Source organism: Heterocephalus glaber, unplaced genomic scaffold (assembly GCF_053883595.1).
Source record: "Heterocephalus glaber isolate CG9 unplaced genomic scaffold, H.glaber_assembly_v1.0 deba00000738, whole genome shotgun sequence".
NCBI classification, from domain to species: Eukaryota; Metazoa; Chordata; class Mammalia; order Rodentia; family Bathyergidae; genus Heterocephalus; species Heterocephalus glaber.
Window position 1 is genome coordinate 13127460 of NW_028258161.1, and position 27728 is coordinate 13155187.

The following is a 27728-nucleotide window of genomic DNA, read 5'->3' on the forward strand; positions in this document are numbered from 1 at the left end:
TGAAAGTTAAAGGGTGGAATACAATACTCCATTCAACAGAAACCTGAAAAAAAGCAGGAGTAGCTATCCTCTTTGCAGATCAAGTGGATTTCAAACCAATGCTGACTGAGAGACAATGAAGGACACTACATCCTTGTAAAGGGAACAATCCAAGAGGAAGAGATGACAATCATGAATATATATGCACCAAACACTAGCACGCCCAACTATATAAAACAAATACGAATGAACATGAAAAATCATATAAGCACTAATACAGTAGTAGTGGGGGACCTCAATACCCCGCTGTCACAAATAGATAGATCAACTAGGCAAAAAATAAACAACCAAATACTAGATCTCAATCAAACTCTTGAACAAATGAACTTAATAGATGTTTACAGAGTGTTCCACCCCACAAAATCAGAATATACATTCTTTTCAGCTGCTTATGGGTCGTTCTCTAAAATAGACCACATACTCACTCATAGAACATGCTTAAGTAAGTGCAAAGGAATTGAAGTTATCCCCTGTATACTGTCAGACCATAGTGCGATAAAATTGGACATCAGTAGCAAAAGAAACTGCAAGAATTTCAAAAACACATGGAAACTGTACAACACACTTCTGAATAACCAATGGGTCACAGAAGAAATTAAAGAAGAAATCAGACAGTTCGTACAATTAACTGATAGTGTCAGTACAACATATTGGAATCTATGGGACACAGTGAAAGCCGTCTTATGAGGGAAATTCATAGTAGTGAATACTCACATTAGGAAAACAGAGCAAGCTCAGTCAAACAATGTGATGCTGACCTCCAGCTTGTCGAAAAAGAAGAGCAGGACAAACCCAAAGCTCAAACAAGGGAGGAAATTATAAAGATCAAAGGAGAAATCAATGCAATGGAGACTAAGAGAACGATACAAAAAATCAATGAAGTCAAGAGCTGGTTCTTCGAAAGAATCAACAAAATTGACAAACCCTTAGTCTACCTTATCAAAAAAAGGAAAGAAAAGGCCCAAATCCATGCAATTAGGAATGAAAAGGGTGAAATTACAATGGACCCAGCAGAAACCCAGAGGATCATCAATACTTACTTTGAGAACCCATACGCCAATAAGATGGAAAACAGAATGGACAGATTCCTAGATAAATATGAATTACCAAAGTTAAATGAAGAAAACCTAATAATTCTAAACAACCCAGTATCAATCAATGAAGTTGAAAATGTAATTAAAAACTTACCAACTAAGAAAAGCCTGGGTCCTGATGGCTTCACTGCTGAATTCTACAAGACATTTAGAGAGGAACTACTGCCTTTTCTGTTTATACTCTTCAGTGAAATTGAAAGGGAAGCAGTACTCCTGAATTCATTCCTGGAAGCAAGCATCACCTTGATCCCCAAAGCAGAGAAAGACCCAACCAAAAAACAGAACTATAGACCAATCTCACTAATGAACACAGATGCAAAAATCCTTATAAGATACAGACATATAGAATGCAGAAGATCATCAAGAAGATCATACACCCTGACCAAGTGGGATTCATCCCAGGGATGCAAGGATGGTTCAACATATGCAAATCAATCAATGTAATTACACTATATCAACAGAGCCAAGGACAAAAACCACATGATTATCTGCATAGACGCAGAAAAAGCATTTGACAAAATCCATGCATATATGATAAAAACCCTACAAAAATTTGGAATACACAGACTCTACCTCCATCTGATAAAAGCCATCCATGAAAAACCAACAGCCAATATCATACTAAATGGTCAAAAACTGAAATCCTTCACACTAAAATCAGGAACAAGACAAGGATGTCCACTATCACCACTCCTGTTCAATATAGCTTTGGAAACATTGCCACAGCAATTAGACAAGAGAAAGAAATAAAAGGAATAAAGATAGGAAACGTAGAAGTCAAACTGTCATTATTTGCAGATGACATGATACTGTAATATAGAAGACCCCAAGAACTCCACCAAAAGTCTTCTAGACTTAATAACCAAATTCAACACTCAAAAATCAATTGATTTCCTCTAGGCGAACAACAGACTCACTGAGAGAGAAATGGAGCAATCAATTCCTTTCACAATAACGTCCAAAAAATTGAAATACATAGGAATCAACCTAACAAGAAATCAAAGACCTCTACTCTGAAAACTACAGCACTCTGAAAAAAAGCGATTGAAGAGGATGTGAGAAAATGGAAAGACAACCCTTGCTCTGAGGTAGGAAGAATCAACATAGTGAAAATGGGGAGAGAGAGGCCTGGTGAGCAACGCCGAGGAGTGGACCAGCTCTGGGAGGTTGTGAGTGGGAGAGGTACGGCGGGCCGGCAAGTGAGCACCTCACCCTAGCAGTGGCACTGGGATCGGGTGCCTCGAGCCAAAATCATGACCACCCCAGGAAAAGAGAACTTTCCCCTGAAAAGTTACAAGAACAAATCTCTAAATCCAGATGAGATGCATACAAGGAGGGAGGAAGAAGGATTACAGCTACGAAACCAGAAGAGAGGTGCAGTTATTCAAGTGAAGAAATGTTGCTACAGCAGAAGAAACAGAAGAAGAAGTTATGTCAGATGGTGGCTTTCATGAGGCCCAGATCAATAACATGGAGATGGCACCAGGTGGTGTTATTACTTCTGACATGATTGAGATATTTTCTAATAGCCCAGAGCAACAACTTTCTGCAACACAGAAATTCAGAAAACTGCTTTCAAAAGAACCTAACCCTTCTGTTGATGAAGTTATCAGCACACTAGGAGTTGTGGCCAGGTTTGTGGAATTCCTCAAACGAAAAGAGAATTGTACACTGCAGTTTGAATCAGCTTGAGTACTGACAAATATTGCTTCAGGAAATACTCTTCAGACCCGGATTGTGATTCAGGCAGGAGCAGTGCCCATCTTCATAGAATTGCTCAGCTCAGAGTTTGAAGATGTCCAGGAAGAGGCAGTCTGGGCTCTGGGCAACACTGCTGGAGATAGTACCATGTGCAGGGACTATGTCCTAGACTGCAATATCCTTCCTCCTCTTTTGCAGTTATTTTCAAAACAAAACCGCCTGACCATGACCCGGAATGCAGTATGGGCTTCGTCTAATCTCTGTAGAGGGAAAAGTCCACCTCCAGAATTTGCAAAGGTTTCCCCTTGTCTGAATGTGCTTTCCTGGTTGCTTTTTGTCAATGACACTGATGTATTGACTGATGCCTGCTGGGCCCTCTCCTATCTATCAGATGGACCCAATGATAAAATTCAAGCAGTCATTGATGCAGGAGTATGTAGGAGACTTGTGGAGCTACTGATGCATAAGGATTATAAAGTGGTTTCTCCTGCTTTGCGGGCTGTGGGAAACATTGTCACAGGGGATGATATTCAGACACAGGTAATTCTGAATTGCTCGGCTCTTCAGAGTTTATTGCATTTGGTGAGTGGCCCTAAAGAATCTATCAAAAAGGAAGCATGTTGGACAATATCCAATATCACAGCTGGAAATAGGGCACAGATCCAGGTAATCTCATAACACAGCCTTGCTTTTTGTGCTTTTATTGATTGGTAAGATTTTTTTTCTGTCAGCTTTTAAAATAAAGTTTTTATTATTGCTTTGAAAACCAATAACTTCCTACGGTGTTTCATAGTCTACTTATTTTTTCCTAGCTTACTGATTTTAAATATTCCCAAATTTTATTTAGGCCTTGGTTTTTCTCTGTGCCTTCAGTATTTGATGATGTACACGATCCAAGAATATGCATCTTGTATTTTTAAATGCTTTGATAGACTTCATGCTAAGCAGATTGGCTTTACCCTTGCCAATTAAAATATTTACTTTGCAGTGGACCATGTATTAGATTGTTTCAGTTTTTCATGAAGTCTGGAGACCTGTTTTTCTTTAAATGGTTATGTGCCTTTTACTTTTTGCCTTTCTGTAACTGGGAGCATAACCTACATAGAAGGCAAGCAGTGAGCCAGCACGTTCAGCATAAGCCTTGGTTGAGACTGAACAGTCGGTTGGAAAAGATAGGATGTAGACTTTAGGAGACTTGGAGCTAAGTGGAATCATAAAGGTCATCTAATCTTATATGTTGGTGTCCTAATCTCCTCTTCTGATAGGAACACTAATCACACTGCATGAGGGCCTTATTTTAACTTCATTTCCTCTTTAAAGACCCTATTACCAAGTACATGTTGTGTATAAACGTGTACTGCATAAAGGAAGTTTCAGTTAACAACTACCTGTATATACAACAGTGACCCCTTGAGATTATATTGCCTAGTGACATTGGAACCATTGTAGTTTGTGTAAATACACTTTGCGACATTCATACAACACCAAAAACACTTAATGATGCAGTTCTCATTTTGCCTTCTTGAGTGATTCATAAGTGTATTACAGTCACATTCTAAAATATTAGTTTGGGTCATAAGTCAGACTCTGATGCCTCTAGACTTGAGTTTAACTGGTATAATAGCAACTGACTGGAGTAATATCAACTGGAGTAGTATCAACTAATAGTAGGTGATAGAGATAATAATGCAGTAGCTAAGAATATGTTAATAAAGAGCATAACGGTAGAAAACCATTATGTAATGGTTGAGAGAAAGTAATGGTTTAAGATATGCAGGCTCTGAGACCGGGATTTGAACTGGGGTCTATTGCTTACTAGCTGTCTGACCTGCTTTAATTCCTCAAGTGCAAAATGGGGAAACTAGTAGTCAGAGATAGGCCCAGATTTTGCAGGTCTTGAAATTTACATCCCTCAGGAAAAGAATATAAAATTACCAATAAAAATTTTTGTATAAAAGTGAATATTTAAAATGAAAAAGTAAATCATGACAAAGGATATATTTTGAAATGCTGAAAATTGTATTCCAAAGCAAAAATGTGTTTAGAGCCACTCCAACACCACCCAAGGCAAGAGGAACTCTAAGAAGTCATTGTGCTTAAATTATTTTACTTGTGAAGTTTTCTTAAATCATATAAACCATGTGAAGGCATTATTAGAATTGTTCTCAGAGTCTTTTAAAAAAGCCTATGCAAATGAAGTCCTGTCAGCCAAGCTACATCCTTTTCATAATGAACTTGCCTTGGCCAATAGCACCTGTGTCACAGGTGTGGTGACCAAGCTTCCCAGTTTTCCTGGTCTGGACTTTCAGTATGACACTGTGGTACTGAATATGATACCACCCTGGGTGAAGTTGAATGAATTTCTCCCCCTACATGAGGTTACTGTGAGGAAGAAACAAACTGAGACTGATTTGGAATCAGCACAGAAATAGTAATTGATAACACGAGGGCAGACGAATGTCCCAAAGGAAAAAAAAAACAAAGAGTGAGGAGCCATGACGGTAAGGACTGCGATAGTTTGGATCCTGAATGTCCTCCAAAGCCCTACATGTTAAAGGTCAAGTCCCCAGGTGGACACTTTAGGGGGCAGGCCTCTGGACAGTCTTGGGATCACTGGGGACAGGCACTGGAAGGGACTGTGGGACCTGGTTCTTCACTCACTTGCCATGAAGGAAGTATGCACTTCCACCATGGTGCACTCTGAACCCATGGGCTCAAAGCAATGGGTGAATCCATCCGGGACTGGAACCTCCAAAATTGGAAGTCAGAACAACCCTTTTGTCTTTAGGAGTTGATTTATCTCAGATATTTTTTATAGTAATGAAAAATAGATGAGCAAAAGAATCAAAAATCAAAACATACTTGGAGAACATAAAATAAAGAAACAAGGAGAATGAAAGAGGCTTGAGTCCCGTGGCTGGCTGCCCTTATCTGGGCCACATCACTAGCACTCCTGGCAGATGGACTCGGAATTGATTTCACTAAGAGTGGGACTAAGTCCGAAGGCCTCGACATCACCCAGAACTTCAGAAGCAGGAGAGGCTGCAGTCTTATGTCAGTGGCTGCAGGGAGGCAGCTGTGCACTCCCTGTGTTCACACCCTTCTACAGCACTGAAGGCTGTTTTCATGACATCATTTACCCTAAGAATATGAATTGTTATTTTGCACGTAAGTGTCCACCTTGTGTAATTATAAAATCTCTGTGAGGAGGTCGGAGATGGCCCTGAAAGTCTCAAATTTCTAATCTAAGGCTAACTGACCTTGTGGTGATCAGCCCCATTCTTTTTTAAAAAAAAAATAAGTAAATAGGCACTGATTTATTTAGTATGAAGAAAAAGGTGGGCCATAGGATTTTCACATCACAGGGGGAACTTCGGTTGTGGAACCCCAAAACATGACCTCTCTTCCTTGGCAATATCTTCAAACAGAACTTGGAACCCTTCTAATGGGCATCACAATCTAGTACCAACCGTCTCCCAAGCTCACTTGGCCAGAGACGGTCAACAGCGAACCTGCTGAGCTGCTTCTCCACTTCGCGAGGCCGCAGCCTCAGGACCCCAGGCAGAGAAAGTATCTGTGAAAGACTGAGAAGACGGCTGACTCCATCCAGAGGCCGCAGGCCACACTGCAGCAGCCACACGACTGTCACAGACACCCCAGGGACGGTCTCCAGGGGAGTGACCACTTTTTTTGATAGTGACCTATCAAAATCAAGGTACCTCTGTGAAGTCTCCCTAAGCCCAAATACCAAAGGTACAGAAACTGGAAAGAGCCCAGGGGAACTATCACCAGGCCCAGAAATACCCCGTAGCTCTGGGCAGGTCTCCCCAGACCCGGGCACAAAAAAACCTAGAGAGTCAAAGTCCAGTGGGGGAGAATGAAGTCACAGCCAGCGGCCCCCGAGAGACACTGAGAAGCCCGGTGTACATCCAGCCAGGCCTAGCTGCCACTATGAGAAACAACTTCACAGAGAGCCTTGCAGAGTTCAGGCCAGTGTGGTCCCTGCAGGAAGTCAGGCCGCACTCATTCTCTGAGCCCTTCCTGCCCGTTTTCCTGGGCAGCCAACCTGTCTATGGTCCCTTCTTCCTGGGCACCTCCATGACCCACACCTCTACCCGATTGGCCCTGATTTTGGGAAGAGGCATCTTGACAACATCTTTTGAGAATTCCATCTCCCTTGCGGGCCTTTGTGATAAAGATCGAGATATGTGGTGTTTGGACAATAAACAGCTTTTCCCCACAGACTGGGTAGATGAGAAAGGAGACTCATACACTGTGTCACCTCAGGTGGAGTTAGAAGAGGCCTTTAGGCTTTCTGGACTAAAAAACTCATGTTCTCAAAATGAACTCTTAGTTCACGTACCGCCTTGTATACCAGAACATCCTAAAATGCCTTGTCCCGGAGAAGAGAAATCCATCCACCACAGAGCTGCAGGCCACTGGAGAAAGCTGTATTGTGCTAATGGCCACACTTTTCAAGCCAAACGCTTCAGCAGGCAGACTCACTGTTTTGTCTGCCCAGACCGTGTAGGGGGACTTGGCCGCCAGGTATATAAGGGCACCAAATGTAAACTCTCGGTTCACAAGAAGTGCCACACAGTCATCACAGTTGAATGTGGGCAGCATTCTTTACCATCAGACACCCTGATGCCAGTTGATCCATCATCCATGGCTTCAGACCCTGCACAGACAGCAACCCCACAGAACCTTGCAACTCATGAGGCTTTAGAAGAAGGTGATGAAGAGAATGAGGCAGGGAACAACAGGGAAAGTGGCAAAGCTTCACCTAGTTTAGGTCTTCAGGACTTTGATTTGCTTCGTGTGATAGGCAGAGGGAGTTATGGGAAAGTACTGTTAGTCCAACTGAAAAAATCAGGTCATGTGTATGCAATGAAAGCAGTGAAAAAAGAGTTTGTCAACACTGATTGGGTACAGACAGAAAAGCACATTTTACAGCAGACCACTAATCATCCTTTTCTTGTAAGACTGCATTCTTTCTTCCAGACAGAAAGCAGACTGTTCTTTGTTCTAGACTATGTACATGGTGGAGATCTGATGTTTCATCTGCAGCACCAAAGAATCCTTCCTGAAGAACATGCCAGGTTTTACTCTGCAGAAATCAGTTTAGCCTTCAACTATCTTCATCAGAAGGGATACTGTATAGAAATTTGAAATTGGACAATATTCTACAGGACTCAGAAGGGCACATTAGACTCACCGACTATTGCATATGTAAGGAAGGCTTACAGCCCGGAGATGTGACCAGCACTTTCTGTGGCACTCCTAATTACCTGGCTCCAGAAATTGTAAGGGGGGAAGATTATGGTTTCAGTGTGGACTGGTGGACTCTTGGAGTACTGATGTATGAGATGTTGATTGGAGAGTCTCCTTTTCATCTTGATGAGAGCTCTGATAAGCCTGACCAAAACTCAAACAATGATCTCTATCAAGTCGTTTTGGAAAGAGAAATTCGCATACCTCGGTGTCTCTCTGTAGAAGCTGCAAGTGTCCTGAAGAGTTTTCTGAGCAAGGACCCAAAGGAACGATTGGGTTGCCATCCTCAGAGGGGCTTTGCTGATGTTCAGGAGCACCCATTCTTTCAAAATGTTGGCTGGGATATGATGGAGCGAAACCAAGTAGTGCCTCCCTTCAAACCAAATATGTCTGAGGGATTCGGGTTGGACAACTTTGATTCTCAGTTTACTGAGGAACCTGTCCAGCTCACTCCAGATGATAATGACATTGTGAGCAAAATGGAAGGATACGAATTTGCAGGTTTTGAGTATATCAATCGTCTTTCAATGTATGAAGAAGAGTGGGTCTGATCCTCATTTGTCAACTATGCATTCTGCTTATTGCTATTTAATGCTTGGAAAAACTGGTTACCAGCCTGGATTCAATGAACCATTTCATAACTGTCTAGAAGCTAATTTTAATTTATTTTTTGTAGTTATATTTAGATTAATACTTGATTCTTACAGTCTATAATAGGGAATATTGAATGTTTTTGTTGATAAATGAAAACATTCCATTTGTTGAGTGGAGACAGAAAGTATAATACTTTTTCTAGTTATGTACTATAGAGGAAAATAATTTGTCTTTTAAGTAGAATGTCTTACCTATGCTTGTTGATCTCAAACCATATTACTTATACCTTTTAGACCCCAGTTTATGTAGTCTTCAGGGAATCCAAAAAATTATAACACTTTTAAATTAATCTGCAGAAAACACATATATGTTATAGTTCTATCTCCTTAGTTAAGTTTTTTTATTTAGTAGGCTAACACATGAAATACATAGTAGAATTCATTTCAGAGGCAAAGTTCTTCAAAATATTTTTATCAAAATTACTGGTCAGTAATTTATTATTTAAAGAGTTACCAGATCTATAGCATTCCTATGCTAGTCCTATTTTTATGCAAAGGACTTGAAAAGTAACCATCATTTTCTAAATAGGTTATAATGATACAATCTGAGCAAAATTTAATTTTAAGTACACTAATTTTAAATTTAGAATGATTTAAAATTTGTAGGCATTTAATAAATTACCTTTTTATCTTTTTTGAGGTACCCCATTTCATTAGAAATGTAACTTTTCCAAAGCTTTTAGATTTATTACCTTTTCTTCAATTTTCAAGTTTGAAAGTAATAAAAACACAAAGGAAAATGTTTATAGACATTTGCTTATTCATTTGTGAGCCATATATATTTCTCTTAATGTCTGGAACTTGTTTTAAAGCAAAAAGCATTATCCACAGCATAAAATTATAGAGAATTGTAACATAAAAGAAATACGTTTATTTTTTTAAATTTTTATTTTATTTTATTTTTGGTACCAGGGATCAAACTCGGGACCTTGCGCTTGCAAGGCAGGCGCTGGAACCACTGAGCTAAATCCCCGGCCCTTTTGTTTTTAATTTAAAGTATAGATTTTTAAGTAGTAAGATTGACTTGCATATTTTATGCAGAACTGCACTACAAATATGTTTTTACCTATATTCTTTTTTTTTGCCATCTTTAAGTGTCACGCTAGTTCTTTTCATATTATATAGTAGGTCTTTCAAAACATTCACCAGGAATAAGGCAGTTTACAGACAGAATGGTTGGCATTTTGGTGTTCTCGGAAATAATTTATTTTGCATAAGCCCGTGGCCAGATCATTTTATGCATATGAATCCTGGATTAATTTCAAGCATCTTGTTCAATGCGAGGACATTTACTTTATAAATTTGTTTTGATTTCTGTCATGTAGAATACTGCCTTGGTCATCATAATGTAATGTGTATTTGTGTACCTTCTTTTTCATGTTAAAAATCTTTAAATAAAACGTTTAATAAACATAAATAAAAAATAAAATAAATAAAATTAAAAAAAATACATAGTGAAAATGGCTATACTTCCAAAACTGCTATATAGATTCAATGCAATCCCAATTGAAATCCCAGCAGCATACTTCACAGACCTGGAGAAAACAATCCAAAGTTCATTTGGAACAAGAAGAGATCTAGAATAGCAAACGCAGTACTAGGCAATAAAGACAAGGTAGTGGGTATCACAATCACCAACTTGAAACTATACTACAAAGCTACTGTGATAAAAACAGCATGGCACTGGCAAAGAAACAGACCTGAGGACCAGTGGAACAGATTAGAAGATGCAGAAACAACTCCAGACATACTCAGCCACCTCATCTGTGACAAAGGAGCCAAACACCCTCACTGGAGGAAAGATAGCCTCTTTAATAAATGGTGCTGGAAAAACTGGCTTTCAACTTGCCAAAGATTAAAACTAGACCTATATCTCTCACCATGGACTAAACTAAAATTGAAATGGATTAAAGATCTAAATATTAAAACAGAAACACTAAACTGGCCTTGAAGACATTGGTATAGGAAAAGATTTTATGAACAAAACCTCAGTTGCCTGTGAACTAGCACAAACAATCAACAAGTGGGATCTCTTCTTACTAAAAAGCTTCTGGACAGCAAATGAAACCACCATCAGTGTGAAGAGACAACTCACAATGTGGGAAAAAATTTTCACCAGCTGTCCCTTGGACAAAGGTCTACTATTTAGAATCTATAAAGAACTTTAAAAAATCAGGCCTCCCAAATTTAAAGACCCAATCCAAAAATGGGCATCTGAAATGAACAGACATTACTCACACAAAGAAGCAGGAATGGCAAATAAACATATGAAAAAATGTTCAAAATCACTGGTCATTCAAGAGATGCAAATGAAAACAACACTGAGATTCTACCTCACCTGAGAAAGAATGGCTGCTATCATGAAATCAACCAATAACAAATGCTGGTGGGAAAGAGGAACCCTACTCCACTGCTGGTGGGAGTGTACACTGGTACAACCACTGTGGAAATCAGTATGGTGATACCTCAAAGAACAAGACTGGTAGTCCCATTTGACCCTGCTATTTCCCTGCTGGGTATCCTCCCCAAAGAATTAAAAGATTCACACCACAGTGACATATGCACACCCATATTCATAGCAACAGAATTCATGATAGCTAAAACTTGGAAACAACCCAATTGCCCATCAACCGGAGACTGGATCAAGAAAATGTGTTTTTTTTTTTTTTTATAAAACGGAGTATTACTCAGTGAAAAAGAGCAAGAAACTAGAGACATTTATAGCTAAATGGATGCACATTGAGGTGATACTCTTAAGTGAAATAAATAGCACACACGTGTAAATGAATAGTTTCTGTAGTGTGAGAAACTGAAAGTGTAAATAAGGACTAAAAGGTATAAAAGATAATGTGAAATTGGAAGAAAAGGGGCAAAGGGGAAGGGGAAATAGGAGGGGTAGGGGAAAAGAAAGAAAGGAATGGAATTAATATGAGAAAAGAAAAAAATGGAAACAAAGTCTTTGTAGATAGGGAGGGACTGGAGGGGTTGAAGGGAGGGCAGGGGAAGGGGCAAAAATAAAAACCAAGATGGACTATATAAAGGTGCAAATTTCCAAAGATGAATGTCATTACATTGTATACCTTAAAAGTACCAATATAATTAATAAAAATAACCAAACAAAACATACTAACTGACATATATACAAACTAAAATTTTGGCAAATACTATCACAATTCATTAAAATTTTTATACATTAACTTTTATAGTAGTTATTATTAGCTAGGAGGAGAGAGAAAATGCATCACATGTGCTAAAGTAAAACTCAGTTATTACGTACCATGTCCTATGCTAGCTTCTTCAGAATATTATTCACTATATCTGAAAATGGCAATATTAACTACTACTGATTTCACACAACACATAAAAAATCCTGAGGCACCGAGGGATTAAGCAACTTGAAAAAGATCATATCTAGGACTGAAAGTGGTAACAGGGAAAGAGAATTTAAAAATGCCTCCCAACGTGCTATGCCTGGATGAGCACCAAGAGGAAAGGGAAGTGCAGGAGGGATGGGGCTGGGTGGGTGCTGGCAGGAAGATTTGCCCAGATGCAGCAGCAGGCAGCCTGTAGAGCTGTGAGGGCCAGTGAGACAGAGAGGGCTGGGGCAAGACACTTCACCTTTCATGTTCATGAATATCAAGTTCATCTTTAACTGCTATGAAATGATAAAAATGTTCACAAATTAAACTAAAACCAAATCTCAGTTTTAAAGCCAGACCATATCTGTGTTGTCAGTGATAGTCAAACTGCTCGAGGTAGCCTTAGAGACTATATTCTGTCTCTAAGGAAAACTACTGCAACACCTCTTATATGCTGCTATCAAGTGAGCTGATCAGCCTGACTGCAGCAGCTTATTCCTCATCTTTTCTGTTGACCTTTTTCCTTTTTTTAGACAAATATGTTCAGTTCCACTGCCCAGTATGTTCTGGTTTCTATTTCTAACACTATCACTCCACTATGTCCCTCAGATCCTTAAGCCAGTGGTTCCTTGTCTCATATCTGTAACTACACATTCCATCCCTTTTCATAAAAGCTTGTCAAAAGCAATTTCTCCCATCAGGTATATTTCTATCTCCCGTGGAAACATTCTTTAGGCCAAAGAAAAAGATGTAATTCTTGTTAGACCATTCCAGCAGAAACAGAACCTATGAAGCCTAAATATATGTACTACTTTATCAATATGTTCTTTGATTTATGCTCCTTGTCCAGCTGCTCTCATAACTTGTATGTTGTCTAATGTTTGTTTTAAGCATCTGGCATACAGATATTATCTTTATTTAAGTTCATTTTTATAACTACTACCTTATAAAATACCATGCAAAACCAGTTGCAGAATTTTTCCCAGCTACTTCATTTCTAGATAATCTAAATATATAATCTTGTAATTTTAATTAAAAATAAAATATTTTTTGTGTATAATTTAGATCCAATAACTATTTAAAAGTCTTTAGTACATGACTCTTGAAATTGTCCATTTCCAACAGGAGGAAATGCAAGGTAAGTCAGCTGGCTCTCTCCTGCTTGTATGTCTAGGATGCAGGAGTGTTTCTCCACCATCACTTGGCTTGCAGTGAGACTCCCTGTTTAAATCTTTAGCCCAGTGCTTCCTGGTATCTTTTGAAATTCTTTACAAACCAAGAGAGAACTTCCAAATATTACACTTTGGACTGAAGCCAAGCAGATCTAAACTTGAGCCAATGAGCATTTAAAATTCCTTAAGGAATCTTAAATGTATTTTATCAATTTTAAAACAAGTTTCACAAGATAAACGCATAATAAAAAATTAGTACTCTCGCCTTACCTACATCTATAGAAAGTTAGTTCTCCATTTTGTGCAAAAGAGGGCCACACACATTAAATCTTCAGAGAAGCAGAGGACTGTGCATATCTCTCTTTATGCTTATCTTTTTCCCAAAGGAAACAGGATCTTATTCTGCAGTGTGGTTCAAACATTGCATGAATTCGGACATGGATTTATGAAATACAAATTTTCAGAAAATCTTGCAATGAGACTCACTGAAGTCTATAAGGACCATTATGAACTTAGCAGCACCCCCAAGTACTCCACATTTTATTAGAACAGAAGTTACTCTCACGCGAAAGAATGCAAAAAAAGTTTTTGGCTTTAGCTTGGTTTGTGCAACAAGTGAAATTAACAAAACTTTAACAAGGAAGACACCCAGAAAGAGCTCAGGTGTGATACAAACAATACCTTTCCATTCTAAATCTGCAAACTATGTTAGCTATCCATTAAAATTAAGAAACGGACAGGGTTCCTTAAAAAACACAATGTTGAACTTTTGAATTTCTAAACTTTAAGTTCTAAAACATTTTAATAAAGTTTACAAGCACTGTACCCACAGGAAACAACTATGACTTTGAAAAAGAGAAATATATTCAGAAGAGATGATTACCAAGTACAAAGGTACTGTACTGAGCACAAAGCAGCAGGTTTTATGAGTAAAGAAAACACTATCTTGGTTCTGGTAACCATGCAGTGCGTAACCTAAGAGTATAATTCTGGGGCTCCAATCATTTTTACTTCTCCAATTGTGCATATTACATATAGCACCGACCCTGTAAAGTCTCTGTTGGAAGTCATCACTTTAAAAACCATTCTCATTGTGGCTGCAATGAGAAAAGGAATGAACAACCAGAGACAGTAGAAATCTCTGGTTTCTGTTCTTGTTATTTCTCTATTTTAAGATAGCCTACATAATTTGTGGAACCCAGAACAAAAAAAAATAGGTCTTTCATTTGAAAATTAAGAATTCCAAGATGGCACCAGCAGAGCATTATACCAAGGGCAAGTCAGAGAGCGCAGCCCTGGGTGCAGTGGCCACCCAGTGGAAAGCTGCTTGCTCTCCCGCCCACCCGACCTTACCTCGGTCTCAATGCCTCCTCATTCCCCAACCCCGAGCTCCTCCATCTACTGCCCTGTCCCTGTCTCTGTCTCTGTCTTCCTCACTCGGCTACTGCACGGCTTCTGGGCAGAGATCGCCTTCCCTCTCTGATCCTGCTACTCTCCTCAGACTGAGAAGTACAAGGACGGGTATAAGGTAGCTGTAACAACGTAACGGCAAAGCCCACAGCTTAGCTATCTCCCTATAGTTTTTCAGTTACTTTAACTGTAACCTATTCTTACAGGATAAGAATAGGATATAATAATGCATTAAAGGATTAACTTGTAATATGTGAAAGTAAACAGTATTAAAACATAAGCCAAAAAAACCTTTCTGTAAAGGTAATAGCAAATCCTCCGAAGTAGGATGTGCTGTGTGCATTTTGCTTGTAACCAGAGTATCAAAGTCAGTTAAGATATTTTAAAAGGAGCTCAAGGCCACAAATTGGGAATTTTCCCAGCAAATGAATACTTAACATAAGTGCCATGTATAGGAACGTAAAAAAAAGTTTAAAAACACATTAGCAAAAGCTGGCATTTACTTTTAACAAATAACTAAAAGACTTTGAAATAGAGCAGACTTTAAGAGGAGTAAAAGTTTATAGAAAAGAGCACAGGAATTAAAGAATCAACAATTTTGTTAAAATACAGTCTTCAAATACATCTGCAATTATGAAGTAAATTTGCTCCTTCAATCATGTTATTTCTGCTCTTAAAAAGAATATGTTTATAAACATCCTAAAGGATAATGTACTGAGTCTTTTATAACTTAACAGAAATTTAATATATAAATGTAGGCTAGTTTGTTCACAGTTTATATGCAGGTAGTTTATTCCCATGAATTTTCCTCATAGTTTTGCACCTATTTTTAAAGATATTTTTATTATTTAGAAAATAAAATATGATTTGTGTAAAGACAGGACAATTTTACTATTTCATGAACATTATCAATCTGTTTCTATTTAAGGTAAAAACATGAGACATTAAAATATACAAATCTTAAAATAATTCTTTGCAATGCTTAAAATAAATTTTGTAAAAGCAAAACTGAATATACAATGCAAATAATCCCCTACAATCTTTAATATCCTCAATATTGGTGCTCTTTTAAAGAAAGTAAAAGTATGTAAGTAAACACCTATAGAATTTTGTTTCTATCATTTTGTCAGATACAGCAGAAAACCAACTTGAAGATTCTTTTTTGTTGTTGTTTTTTGAGGCAAGGTCTTGCTATGTAGCCCAGGCTGGCCTTGAACTTGTGGCAATTCTCCTGCCTTAGCCTCTCAAGTGCAGAGATTATAGACATGCATCACCACACCTGGCTCAAGACTCTAACTTTTAAAAATTATATTTTATATACTACTGCCTGAAATAATGCTATTTAAAATGGGAGAAAGAGAAAGTCATCCTAATTTTACATAAATAATTCATCTCTAAACAAAAGAGTGACTTAGTGTTTAAATAAAAGAAGAAATTAGTTTCAAGTAACTGGGACAGGTCATCATTTATCTCTATGGTAAAACCAGGTAATAGTCACAAATTACCCTAATATATGTAATTAAACATTTCTAGTTTTGAAGCGTTCAGGGAGTAGTATAAAACCTACTCTGTTACTAGTTGAGTACAGTACTTCTCAAAAATGATCCCAGAAAAACAGCACCAATGCCACATTGAAAAGTTAGTAAGAGAGTTTGTACATCTTGGGGCCCATTTCAGACCCACTGCATCAGAAACATCAGGGACAGAGTCTACCAATTATGTTTCAACAAGCTTTCCACATGATTCTGGTACAAGAAAGGCTTAAGAGCCAGTGGCTTAGTACATCTTCAAAAGTATCATGAGGTTTTTGGAATAAAACTGTCCAAATTTCACATATTTTTATTGATAGCAACCCTAAACCAGTTGGCTAGTTTAAGTGCAATTAAAAGAAACAAGGAATCAATTTTACAAATACACAAAACTTACTCTTTTCAGCAATAAAGCAATCAAGCCATACGAAGAAGCAATTATACTTAAATGTATAGTCTTGGTCAATAAGAAGCTAAGGAAATGAAAAATAGAAGGCACCAAAAATACTTTTAAGTGATAACTATGAATTGAGAAATCATAATTAGTACATAACACCTATGAGGCTCATTATAGGTATAAATTAAGACTGTAACACAGACAAGTGGAAATAATGCCAGTTCCTTAAAGACCCTGAAATGAAAGTCATTAATCTGAAAACACAGCTGTCCTTTTCTGGTCTGAACTGACTGTAGCACAAACAGGTCCACTGACAGCATATAATTTGGCATCAATACTTGCATTTTTAACATGTCTTTATTCATGAACTTAAATCTTTCTGCCCTTATAATATATGTTCCAAGTATTAGAGACTTTAATAAATTTTCTTCTGATTTTTAAAAATTTTATCCTATTTTGCCTTCTTCATTACTATATTTCTTGATAAACAGAAAAGTCATTTTCAACCATTTTTTCTTATTCATCTTGTTACACAATCAAGCTCACTACTTTTCCTTCCCTCACATTTTTCAATAAAGAGGCTTCTAGGCCTACTTCAAAAGGAATGAACCAATGATGCACATTTACTGTTTTTCATTCCCTAAAACAATAAAATTCCCAAAAAGGCCACTGAGAACCATAATTATCCTCCTCTGGTTAAATACCTAGAGCAGTTCTTCTGGCTCTGGCGCTAGAAAGCAATAAATCTGTATGCTGTGGCAATACACTGTTACAAACATTGCAAAATAAAATATAACCAATGCTTCTGTGCATGTACATGCACATGCATGTGCCCTGGAGAGCAAACTCAGGACTCTGCACATGTTTAGCATGTGCTGCACGGTTAAGCGACTCCCCTCACCATAACCAATAATCCTCAAGAAGAAATTCAGTTTGTTTGATCCCTACCACAAATTTTGTATTATGTGACCTAAAATCATTTGCTTCTAGTAATTTATTTAGACCATAGTCTAAATCGAACAAGTGTATTTACAAGAGTAACCTGACAGGCATTTATATGGAAGAACTATCTTGCTGAAAATAATCATTATTCAAGCCAGGTGTGGTGGTGGGTAAATGCCTACAATCCCAGCCACTACAGTAGGGAGGCTGAGGATCACAATTCCGGGCCAGCTTGGGCAACTCAGTGGGACTGTCTCAAAATAAAAAGGGATGGGGATACATACATAGCTCAGGGGTAAAGTGCTTGCATAGCACGAATAGCACTTGGGTTCAATCCCCAGTAAAAATGATTCAAAAAAATCATTCCATCTAAGAACTAAATATTCAGAAAGTGTAGGATTTTTAAAAAAAATAATTCTTTAGTCAAATCATTTAAGCTGCCAAAAAGCTGAACATTATATATCCCATGGTCACATATACATAAATATACACATTATAGGTGAGGAATATAGAGTGTTTAAAACAGGTAAGATTTTGAAAAAAACTATTTATTACATGTTTATACTACAACAATGTAAGTGCTACCTGGTAAGTGATAAAGTTACACTTTACTGAGTATCAGGCTATGTACTTAGTTTTTTGCAAACACCCTCTGTAATCACTGTAACAGCTCTCTAATTTCCATTTTCTATGGAAAGAAAGCAAATAATATTCCAAAACCAACCCCTCCTGTTTGCCTGAGGTTACAAGTAGAATAAAATCTGTATTTGAAAACAAGCTATACCAAAGCCTATACTTTTCCTCTGTATATTGCCTCTCTTAGATTATGTTTATTTTGTATATATGGAAAATTATATTTGCATTTCATTACTTTTTTCTAAATAATTCATAGGGATTTTCTGATAGTTTAGAAGCCCAAAACATTGACCTTAAATATCCACTTCTTGGTCTAAATTCTAATCTATAAGAATTTTCTTCTGGCAAACAATGGTAAAGTCAAATGGAAGTTCTGGCACTTCCTATATCAAGGATTTCAGTATTAAAGAAATTTTAACCTCAAGTAAACTCAGGATTGAGCATTTATTTTCATTCATAATAAACCACAGCCTTTACAAAAGGACACTAGAAAACAAACATAAAGAAGTAGTAAACTCAAAACAAAAGACACAGCAATCATTCCAAGGCTGTAAGAGACTTCAATTATCCAATAGTCCAATGCTTATTTTATAGATGAGAAAACAGAAAACTAAACTGCTGCCCAGGGTCCCTAGGTGACTCATCAAAACTCTTCTAATGCTGAGCCTGGTGTGACATCTACTCCATCAGTCTCCCTTTCAAACTAACTTCATCATTTCAAGAATGCAGTACCCTCTCCTCCTGCTCACACAGCTCAACCTCCCCACCTGTCCTTTCCCTCTCCCCGCTATTCTTCAGACAATGAGGATACTTTGGAGCAACCTTAGGCAGACTTTTAATTTACATCTTACTTCTACATTTAACTGGGAGGCGAACCTTACTGCTGACAAAATTTCTCTCCCATTTATATTTTCTCTTCCATCTTTACTGTGTCCACATTGGATGGCAACCTCACCATCTTTAATTTACTCTCTCTCTCTAAGCCTTTTCCTGGACCTTCTACTTTCCCTACTCTTTCACTTCACTTTACAAAACAACAAAACAAAACATACTGACTTCTGGCTGCCGACTGGAAGGTTAAACTCCGTACTCTGGTATGAAAGGGCACTTACTGCTCCATCTGGGCATAAATTAACTTTCCAGGTTTGTCTCTTTGCTTTTGTTTTCTTTCTTCTTAATATTTCCTCTAAATTCCATTTTTGCTTTGTTACACTTGGAAAAGAAAGTGCCTTCTACATTTTTTTGTTTCTGTGAAATTAAGCAAGCTTTATTATTTTAAAATACCAATGTCTACTACTTTAATGTTAGATCAAAACAACTGTACTAAGCCAATATTCTAAAGGCATCTGATTAAAAATGTGAGGAATAATTACTTCTATAAAGGCTTAAAAACCTAGCACAGTATTAAAATTGTAGTGAAACTCAAGGGTCAACAAACTAGACGTCTGTTCTGTTACAATACTAATTTTGGAAATGAGAATTTGTTTTAGTGCAATTGGTATATTAGAGAACAGGAGCATAATGAGAATTTTGCTCATGCGTTATCTGTTGAGGTGAACCTCTAAAAACTGAAGCCAGCTGAACCAAGTCAGATAGGAGTGAACAGAATGTACACATGTACACACCTCAACAAGTGACCAGCTACCTCAGCATACCCAATACATTCATGGTACAACTTCCCTTCAGAGTTCAGATAACCCTTCCCACCACTTAACAATAATGAACACCAGCGACCTGACACACATTTCCACAAGCAAACTTCAGGTTTCATCAAAGTAAAGTGCCATATTTATTACAGAAGTTGTGGATTTCTTTCTTTCTTTTTTTTTTGGTACCAGGGATCGAACATGAGTCCTTGTGCTTGCGCAGCAGGTGGTGAAACCATTGAGCTAAATCCCTGGCCTAGTTGTGGATTTCTTTTTTTTTTTTGGTACCAGGGATCAAACTCGGGACCTTGTGCTTGCAAGGCAGGCAGCTGCACCACTGAGCTAAATCCCCGGCCCCAAGTTGTGGATTTCTTAATCATTTAATACATATCTAGAACTGTGCTACAACTGTTACTAGGTTCCTGTCTTAAAAAAATGTGTCACTAACGGAGCGTGAATGTTACATTCCAATTCCATTTTACCCATAAGTCATGTGGTTTTAATTGCCAGATTTTGCAAGTGGTCATTTTCAGGATATAGATGTTATATAGCAAAACTAGCTATACAACCCTTTTGGAAGGAGCAAAAAAAATGTCATAACCTCTGACACACAAAGATATTATCCACCATGTTATCAGTAACAGTGAGACAAGGTGAATACCCTTTAAGATATCCCATGGAAGACAAGTTTATGAATAATGATAGCATCAAGATGGTCTACTATTAATAATTAAAAACAATGAAGACTACAATAAAACATGGAAAATTTATGTCACAATTAAGAAATAAAATCTGTATTATGACTAATTATTTAAAACTGTTATTATGCAAATAGTTAAGACAAAATATGGAAACTTCAAAATAATTGTGTGGTGCTTTTTACAGTGGTTATTTAAAAATATAATTACCTTAACAAAAGTTATATTGGTAAGATGAATTGGTATTTGTTTGATCTGTTTTGAAACTTTTAAACTCATAAAAAAGCACAACAAGGAGGCTGATGGATATAGTCTCTCTACTATCTTTGCAACTCTGTGAATCTAGATAATTTTACATAATTATTTTAAAAAGATTCCTTACCAGTGATACTTTAATGACTGATACTTTTCATGATAAAAGCTTCTTCTAAAAAATACCCATATTATGGCATACTCAACATTTAAGTTCTTAGGAAAAAACAATTTTAAATTTTATATGGAACCAGAAAAGACCCAGAATAGCTGAAGCAATCCTAAGCAAAAAGAGCAAGGCAGGAGGTATCACAATCCTACACTTCAAATTATATTACAAAGCTACAGTAGTAAAAACAGCATGATAATGGTACAAAAATAAGACATACTGACCAATGGAATACAATAGTATATACAGAAACAATCCCAAAGTATGTTCAGCACCCTTGGAATTTTGACAAAGGGGCCAATAATGTATGCTGGAGAAAAGATGTCCTCTTTAAAAAATGTGCTGAGAAAAGTGGTTATCCACATTCAGAACAATGAATCTTGATTAATATCTCTCACCTTGTACTAAAATCAAATAAAAACAGATCAAAGACCTATATATAAAAACAGAAATTCTGAATACGACAGAAGATGAAAATGGTAAAATGCTTGAAGACATACATACAAAGACTTCCTGAACAGAAGCCCAATTATGTAAGAAATAATATCAAGAATTAACAAATGGGGTCCCACCACTCCCAGCCCAGAGGAAAGGGCTTTTGGGCCGCCATCTGTCCTGCCACTCCCGGCCCAGAGGAAGGGGCTTCTGTGCCACCGTCCCACTGCTCCTGGTCCAGAGGAAGGGGCTTCCCGGTCACAATCCCTCCCTCTGCTCCCGGCCTAGAGGAAGGGCTTCTGGGCCACCATCCCTACCACCACTCCCGGCCCCTGTCCCACCTCTCCCAGCTCAGAGGAGGTGATCTGCACGGGCACCAACAGCACTCCCCTGCCCCCCCAGCTGAAAAGAGAAAACATGTAAATAAGCCCCAAAACCAGACTTCCAGATCACCCACAGCAACCTCAAAGGTAAATGAGATGGAACACTCTGATACTTAACCACCTGGACCCACTGAACTGGCAACAAAAGGGGATCTGGAAAAAATGAAATCAGAAATAATTTCTCAGATAACAGGAGAAATTGTGCTTCTACTGCAAGACATGATTAATAAATCTAGAGAGGAGCGGAGGAACACGATGGAATCTCAACATAGAAAACAAATGGAATCAATAAAACAGATGCAAATAGATTTCCAGGATGTGAAAAACTCCATCGAAAGTCTACACAGCAGAATGAGTCAATGTGAGGACAGAATTTCAGATTTAGAAGATAAGATTGCAATTAGTGACCAGGAAAAGAAAAATTGCTTCAAAATTATAAGGGAACATGAGAAATCAATCCAGCAGCTGCTAGATGATGCAAAGAAGAATAACAAAAGACTTATTGAAGTCAATGAAAAAACAGGAGAAAGTGCAGATGACATAAAAAAACTCTTCACAGAAGTAATGGCAGTAAACTTCCCAAGGAGGGGAAAAGAACTTGACATACAGATAAGTGAGGCATATAGGACTCCAAATAGCCTTGATCAAAAAAAATCTACACATAGGCATATAATTGTTAAGATTCCAGAAACTCAACAGAAGAACAAAGTTCTACAAGCAGTTAGAGAAAAGAAACAAATCACATACAAAGGGAAGCCCATCAGAATCACAGAAGACTTCTCAATGCAAACCATCAAGGCAAGAAGAGCTTGGAGTGACATATTCCAAGCCCTAAAAGAAAACAGCCTCCAACCCAGATTGATGTACCCTGCAAAATTAACTTTCAAAATTGATGGAGAAATAAGATACTTTCATGACAAAGGAACTTTGTGAATACCAAACCAGCACTCCAAAGAATTTTACACAATATCCTAGGAACAGACACTGAGGATCACAACCCCAGGAAGCAAAGCAGAATGAACCCATCTGGCGCAACAAGAAAGTAAATGTAAAGGGGGAGAACCCAACAAAAAGAAAAAGTCATGGCAATGACAAGTCAATACGTTTCAGTTATAACCATCAACATTAATGGTCTCAATTCACCAATCAAAAAAAAATAGACTAGCAGAATGGCTCAAGAAGCAAAACCCAACAATATGCTGCATACACACTTAATTCAAAATGAAACTCACAGACTGAAAGTTAAAGGGTGGAAAACATTACTCCATGCAACAGGAACCCCCCAAAAAGGAGCAGCTGTCCTCTTTACAGATCAAGTAGATTTCAAACCAACATTGATTAAGAGAGACGAAGAAGGACACTACATCCTCGTAAAGGGAACAGTCCAAGAGGAAGGGAAGACAATCATAAATATCTATCCATCAAACACTAGTGCATCCAAACTATATAAAACAAATACTAACAGATGTGAAAAGTCATATATGCACTAATACAATTGTAGTGGGGGACCTCAACACCCCACTGTCACAAATAGATAGATCAACTAGACTAAAAATAAGTAATGAAATACTAGAACTCAATCAAACTCTTGAACAAATGAACTTAACAGATGTTTACAGAGTCTTCCACCCCACAAAATCAGAATACACATTCTTCTCAGCTGTACATGGGTCATTCTTCAAAATAGACCACATACTCACACACAGAACATGTTTAAGTAAGTGCAAAGGAATTGAAGTTATCCCCTGTATATTATCAGACCATAGTGCAATGAAATTGGAGATCCATAGTAAAGGAAACAAAAAATTTCATAAACACATGGAAATTCAACAACACACTTCTGAATAACCAATGGGTCACAGAGGAAATTAAAGAAGAAATCAGACAATTCCTTCAATTAAATGACAGTGACAATACAACATATCAGAATCTATGAGACACAGTGAAAGCAGTCTTACGAGGGAAATTCATAGCAGTGAATATGCATATTAGGAAAACAGAACGAGCCCAATTAAACAACCTGATGCTGAACCTCAAGCTTCTAGAAAAGGAAGAGCAGGACAACCCCAAGCTCATACAAGGGAGGAAATTATAAAGATCAGAGGAGAAATCAATGCAATGGAGACTAAGAGAATGATACGAAAAATCAATGAAGCCAAGAGTTGGTTCTTCAAAAGAATAAAAAAAAATTATAAACCCTTAGCCAACCTTATCAGAAAAAGGAAAGAAAAGGCCCAAATCCATGCAAGTAGGAATTAAAAGGGTGAAATTACAACAGACCCAGCAGAAATACAGAGGATCATTAATACCTACTTCCAGAACCTATACGCCAATAAGATGGACAACATAGAAGAAATGGACAGATTCCTAGATACATATGAATTACCAAAGTTGAACGAAGAAGACCTAAAAATTCTAAACAACTGAATATCAACCAATGAAACTGAAAATGTAATTAAAAACTTATCAACTAAGAAAAGCCCAGGCCCTGATGGCTTCACTGCTGAATTCTACAAGACATTTAGAGAGGAACTGCTGCCACTACTGTTTAAACTCTTCAATGAAATTGAAAGGGAAGCAATACTCCCAAATTCATTCCTGGAAGCAAGCATCACCTTGATTCCCAAAGCAGGGAAAGACCCAACTGAAAAAGAGAACTATAGGCCAATCTCACTAATGAACATAGATGCAAAAATCGTTAATAAGATACTGGCAAATAGAATGCTGAAGATCATCAAGAAGATCAAACACCCTGATCAAGTGGGATTCATCCCAGGGATGCAGGGATGGTTCAATATACGAAAATCAATCAATGTAATACACTATATCAATAGAGCCAAGGACAAAAACCATATGATTATCTCCACAGACTCAGAAAAAGCATTTGACAAAATCCAACATGCATCTGTGATTAAAACCCTATAAAAAATTGGAATACATGGTCTCTACCTCAAACTGATAAAAGCCATTTATGAAAAACCAACAGCCAATATCATACTAAATGGTCAAAAACTGAAATCCTTCACACTAAAATCAGGAACAAGACAAGGATGTCCACTATCACCACTCTTGTTCAATAGAGTTCTGGGAACATTAGCCACAGCAAAAAGACAAGAGAAAGAAATAAAAGGAATAAAGATAGGAAACATAGAAGTCAAATTGTCATTATTTGCAGATGACATGATACTCTATATAGAAGACCCCAAGAACTCCACTAAAAGTCTTCTAGACTTAATAACCAAATTCAGTCAAGTAGCTGGTTACAAGGTCAACACACAAAAATCAATAGCTTTCTTCTACACCAATGACAGACTCACTGAGAGAGAAATAGGGTAAATAATTCCTTTCACAATAGTATCCCCAAAAATGAAATACCTAGGAATCAACCTAACAAAAGAAATCAAAGACTTCTTCTCTGAAAACTATAGCACTCTGAAAAGAGAGATTGAAGATGATATCAGAAAATGGGCAGACATCCCCTGCTCCTGGGTAGGAAGGATCAACATAGTGAAAATGGCCATACTTCCAAAATTGCTACTTCATGGACCTTGAGAAAACAATCCAAAAATTCATTTGGAACAAGAAGAGACCCAGAATAGCAAAAGCAATTCTAGGTAACAGAGACATGGCAGGGGGTATCACAATCCCCAACCTGCAACTATACTACAAAGCTACTGTGATGAAAACAGCATGGTACTGGCAAAGAAACAGACCTGAGGACCAGTGGAACAGATTAGAAGACGCAGAAACAATGCCAGACACACTCAGCCATCTCATCTTCAATAAAGGAGCCAAACACCCTCACTGGAGGAAAGATAGCCTCTTTAATAAATGGTGCTGGAAAAATTGGGTTTCAACTTGCCAAAGATTAAAACTAGACCTATATCTCTCACCATGCACTAACCTAAAATCGAAATAGATTGAAGATCTAAATATTAAAATAGAAACTCTGAACCAGTTGGAACAGAGGTTAGGTAGAACTCTTGAAGACATCGGTGTAGGAAAAGTTTTTATGAACAAAACCTCAGTTGCCTGTGAACTAGCACAAACAATCATCAAGTGGGATCTCTTCTTACTAAAAAGCTTCTGCACAGCAAGAGAAACCACCAGCAGTGTGAAGAGACAACCCACAATGTGGGAAAAAATCTTCACCTGCTTTTCCTCAGACAAAGATCTACTATCTCGAATCTATAAAGAACTTAAAAGGATCAGACCTCCCAAATTTAAAGACCCAATTGAAAAATGGGCAGCTGAAATGAACAGACATTCCTCAGATAAAGAAGTAGAAATAGAAAATAAATACATGAAAAAAATGTTCAACATCACTGGTCATTCGAGAGATGCAAATGAAAACAACACTGAGATTCCACCTCACCCCAGAAAGAATGGCTATCATGAAATCAACCAATAACAAATGCTGGCGGGGCTGTGGGGAAAGAGGAACCCTGCTCCACTGCTGATGGGGGTGTAGACTGGTACAACCACTGTGGAAATCAGTATGGAGATACCTCAAAGAACTAGGACTGGAAGTCCCATTTGACCCCGCTATTCCACTGCTGGGGATCTTCCCCAAAGAATTAAAAGCATCACACCACAGTGATATATATGCACCCATGTTCATAGCAGCACAGTTTGTGATAGCTAAAACTTGGAAACAGCTCAAATGCCCATCAACTGGAGACTGGATAAAGAAAATGTGGGGTTTTTTAATAAAATGGAGTACTACTCAGCCACAAAAAATGAGAAATTAGAGACGTTTATAGCTAAGTGGATGCATATTGAGGCAATACTCTTAAGTGAAATAAATAGGACACACATGTATAAATACTGAATAGTTTCTCTGGTGTGAGAAACTGAAAGTGTAAATAAGGACTAAAATGTATAACAGGTAATATGAAATAGGAAGAAAAGGGGCAAAGGGGAAGGAAGTGGGAGGGGTAGGGGAAAGGAAAGAAGGGAATGGAATTAATATGAGAAAATAGAAAAATAGGAACAAAGTCTTTGTAAATAGGGAGGGATGGAGGGGTTGAAGGGAGGGCTGGGCAAGGGTGAAAAATAAGAACCAAGAGAGACTATGTAAAGCTGCAAATTTCCAACGATGAATGTCATTATATTGTATACCTAAAATGTACCAATGATTAGAATGAATAATCGATAATGCAAAATAGGAAGAAAAGGTCCAAAGGGGTCGGGATAGTGGGAGGGACAGGGGAAAGGAAAGAAGGGAAAGGAGAAATGATGAGAAATGGAAAAAATGGAAATAAAGTCTTTGTAAATAGCGATGGGTGGAGGGGGTGAAGGGAGGGCTAGGAATGGGGAAAAAATAAGAACCAAGATGCATCATGTAAAGGTACAGGTTCCCAATGAGAAATGTAATTGTGCCATATACCTAAAATGTACCAATAAAAGAATTTAAGAAAAAAAAAAGAATTAACAAATGGGATTATATCAAATTAAAAAGCTTCTGCACAGCAAAAGAAACAACCAAAAGGGCAAAGAGACAACTTAAAGAATGAGAAAAACTTTTGCTAGCTACTCTGACAGAAGATTAATACCTAGAAAATATAAAAAACTCAAAAAAATTAGACCTCCCAAAATAAAAGACCCATAAAAATGGGCAAATGAAATGAACATACACGTCTCAGAAGTGGCCAATAAATACATGAAAAATGTTTATCATCTTTTACCATTAGAAAAATGCAAATCAAAAAAACCCTAACATTCTACCCTACCCGAGAAGAATAGAGATTGTGGAGAAAAAGCAACCCTTCTACACTGTTGGTGGGAATGTAAACTAGTACAGTAATTATGGAAATCAGGATGGAGAGTCCTCAGGAAACTAAAAGTAGAAATTCTATTTGATCCAGGTATACTTCTCTTGGGTATCTTCCTAAAAGAGCTAAAGTGATACATAAATACCCATGGTTACAGCACCATCA

The 27728-nt window shown here is 37.6% G+C and overlaps 1 protein-coding gene and 2 pseudogenes across 26 annotated transcripts in view; 2 read left to right on the forward strand and 1 right to left on the reverse strand.

The window, feature by feature from the left end:
- The window catches only part of Zeb1 (zinc finger E-box binding homeobox 1), a 200398-nt gene that overhangs the window by 106309 nt on the left and 66361 nt on the right, over positions 1-27728 (reverse strand). The gene's annotated exons all lie outside the window — the stretch shown is intronic.
- Positions 2302-3528, forward strand: LOC147829151 (uncharacterized; annotated as a pseudogene).
- LOC106009695 (protein kinase C iota type pseudogene) lies at positions 6326-9321 on the forward strand (annotated as a pseudogene).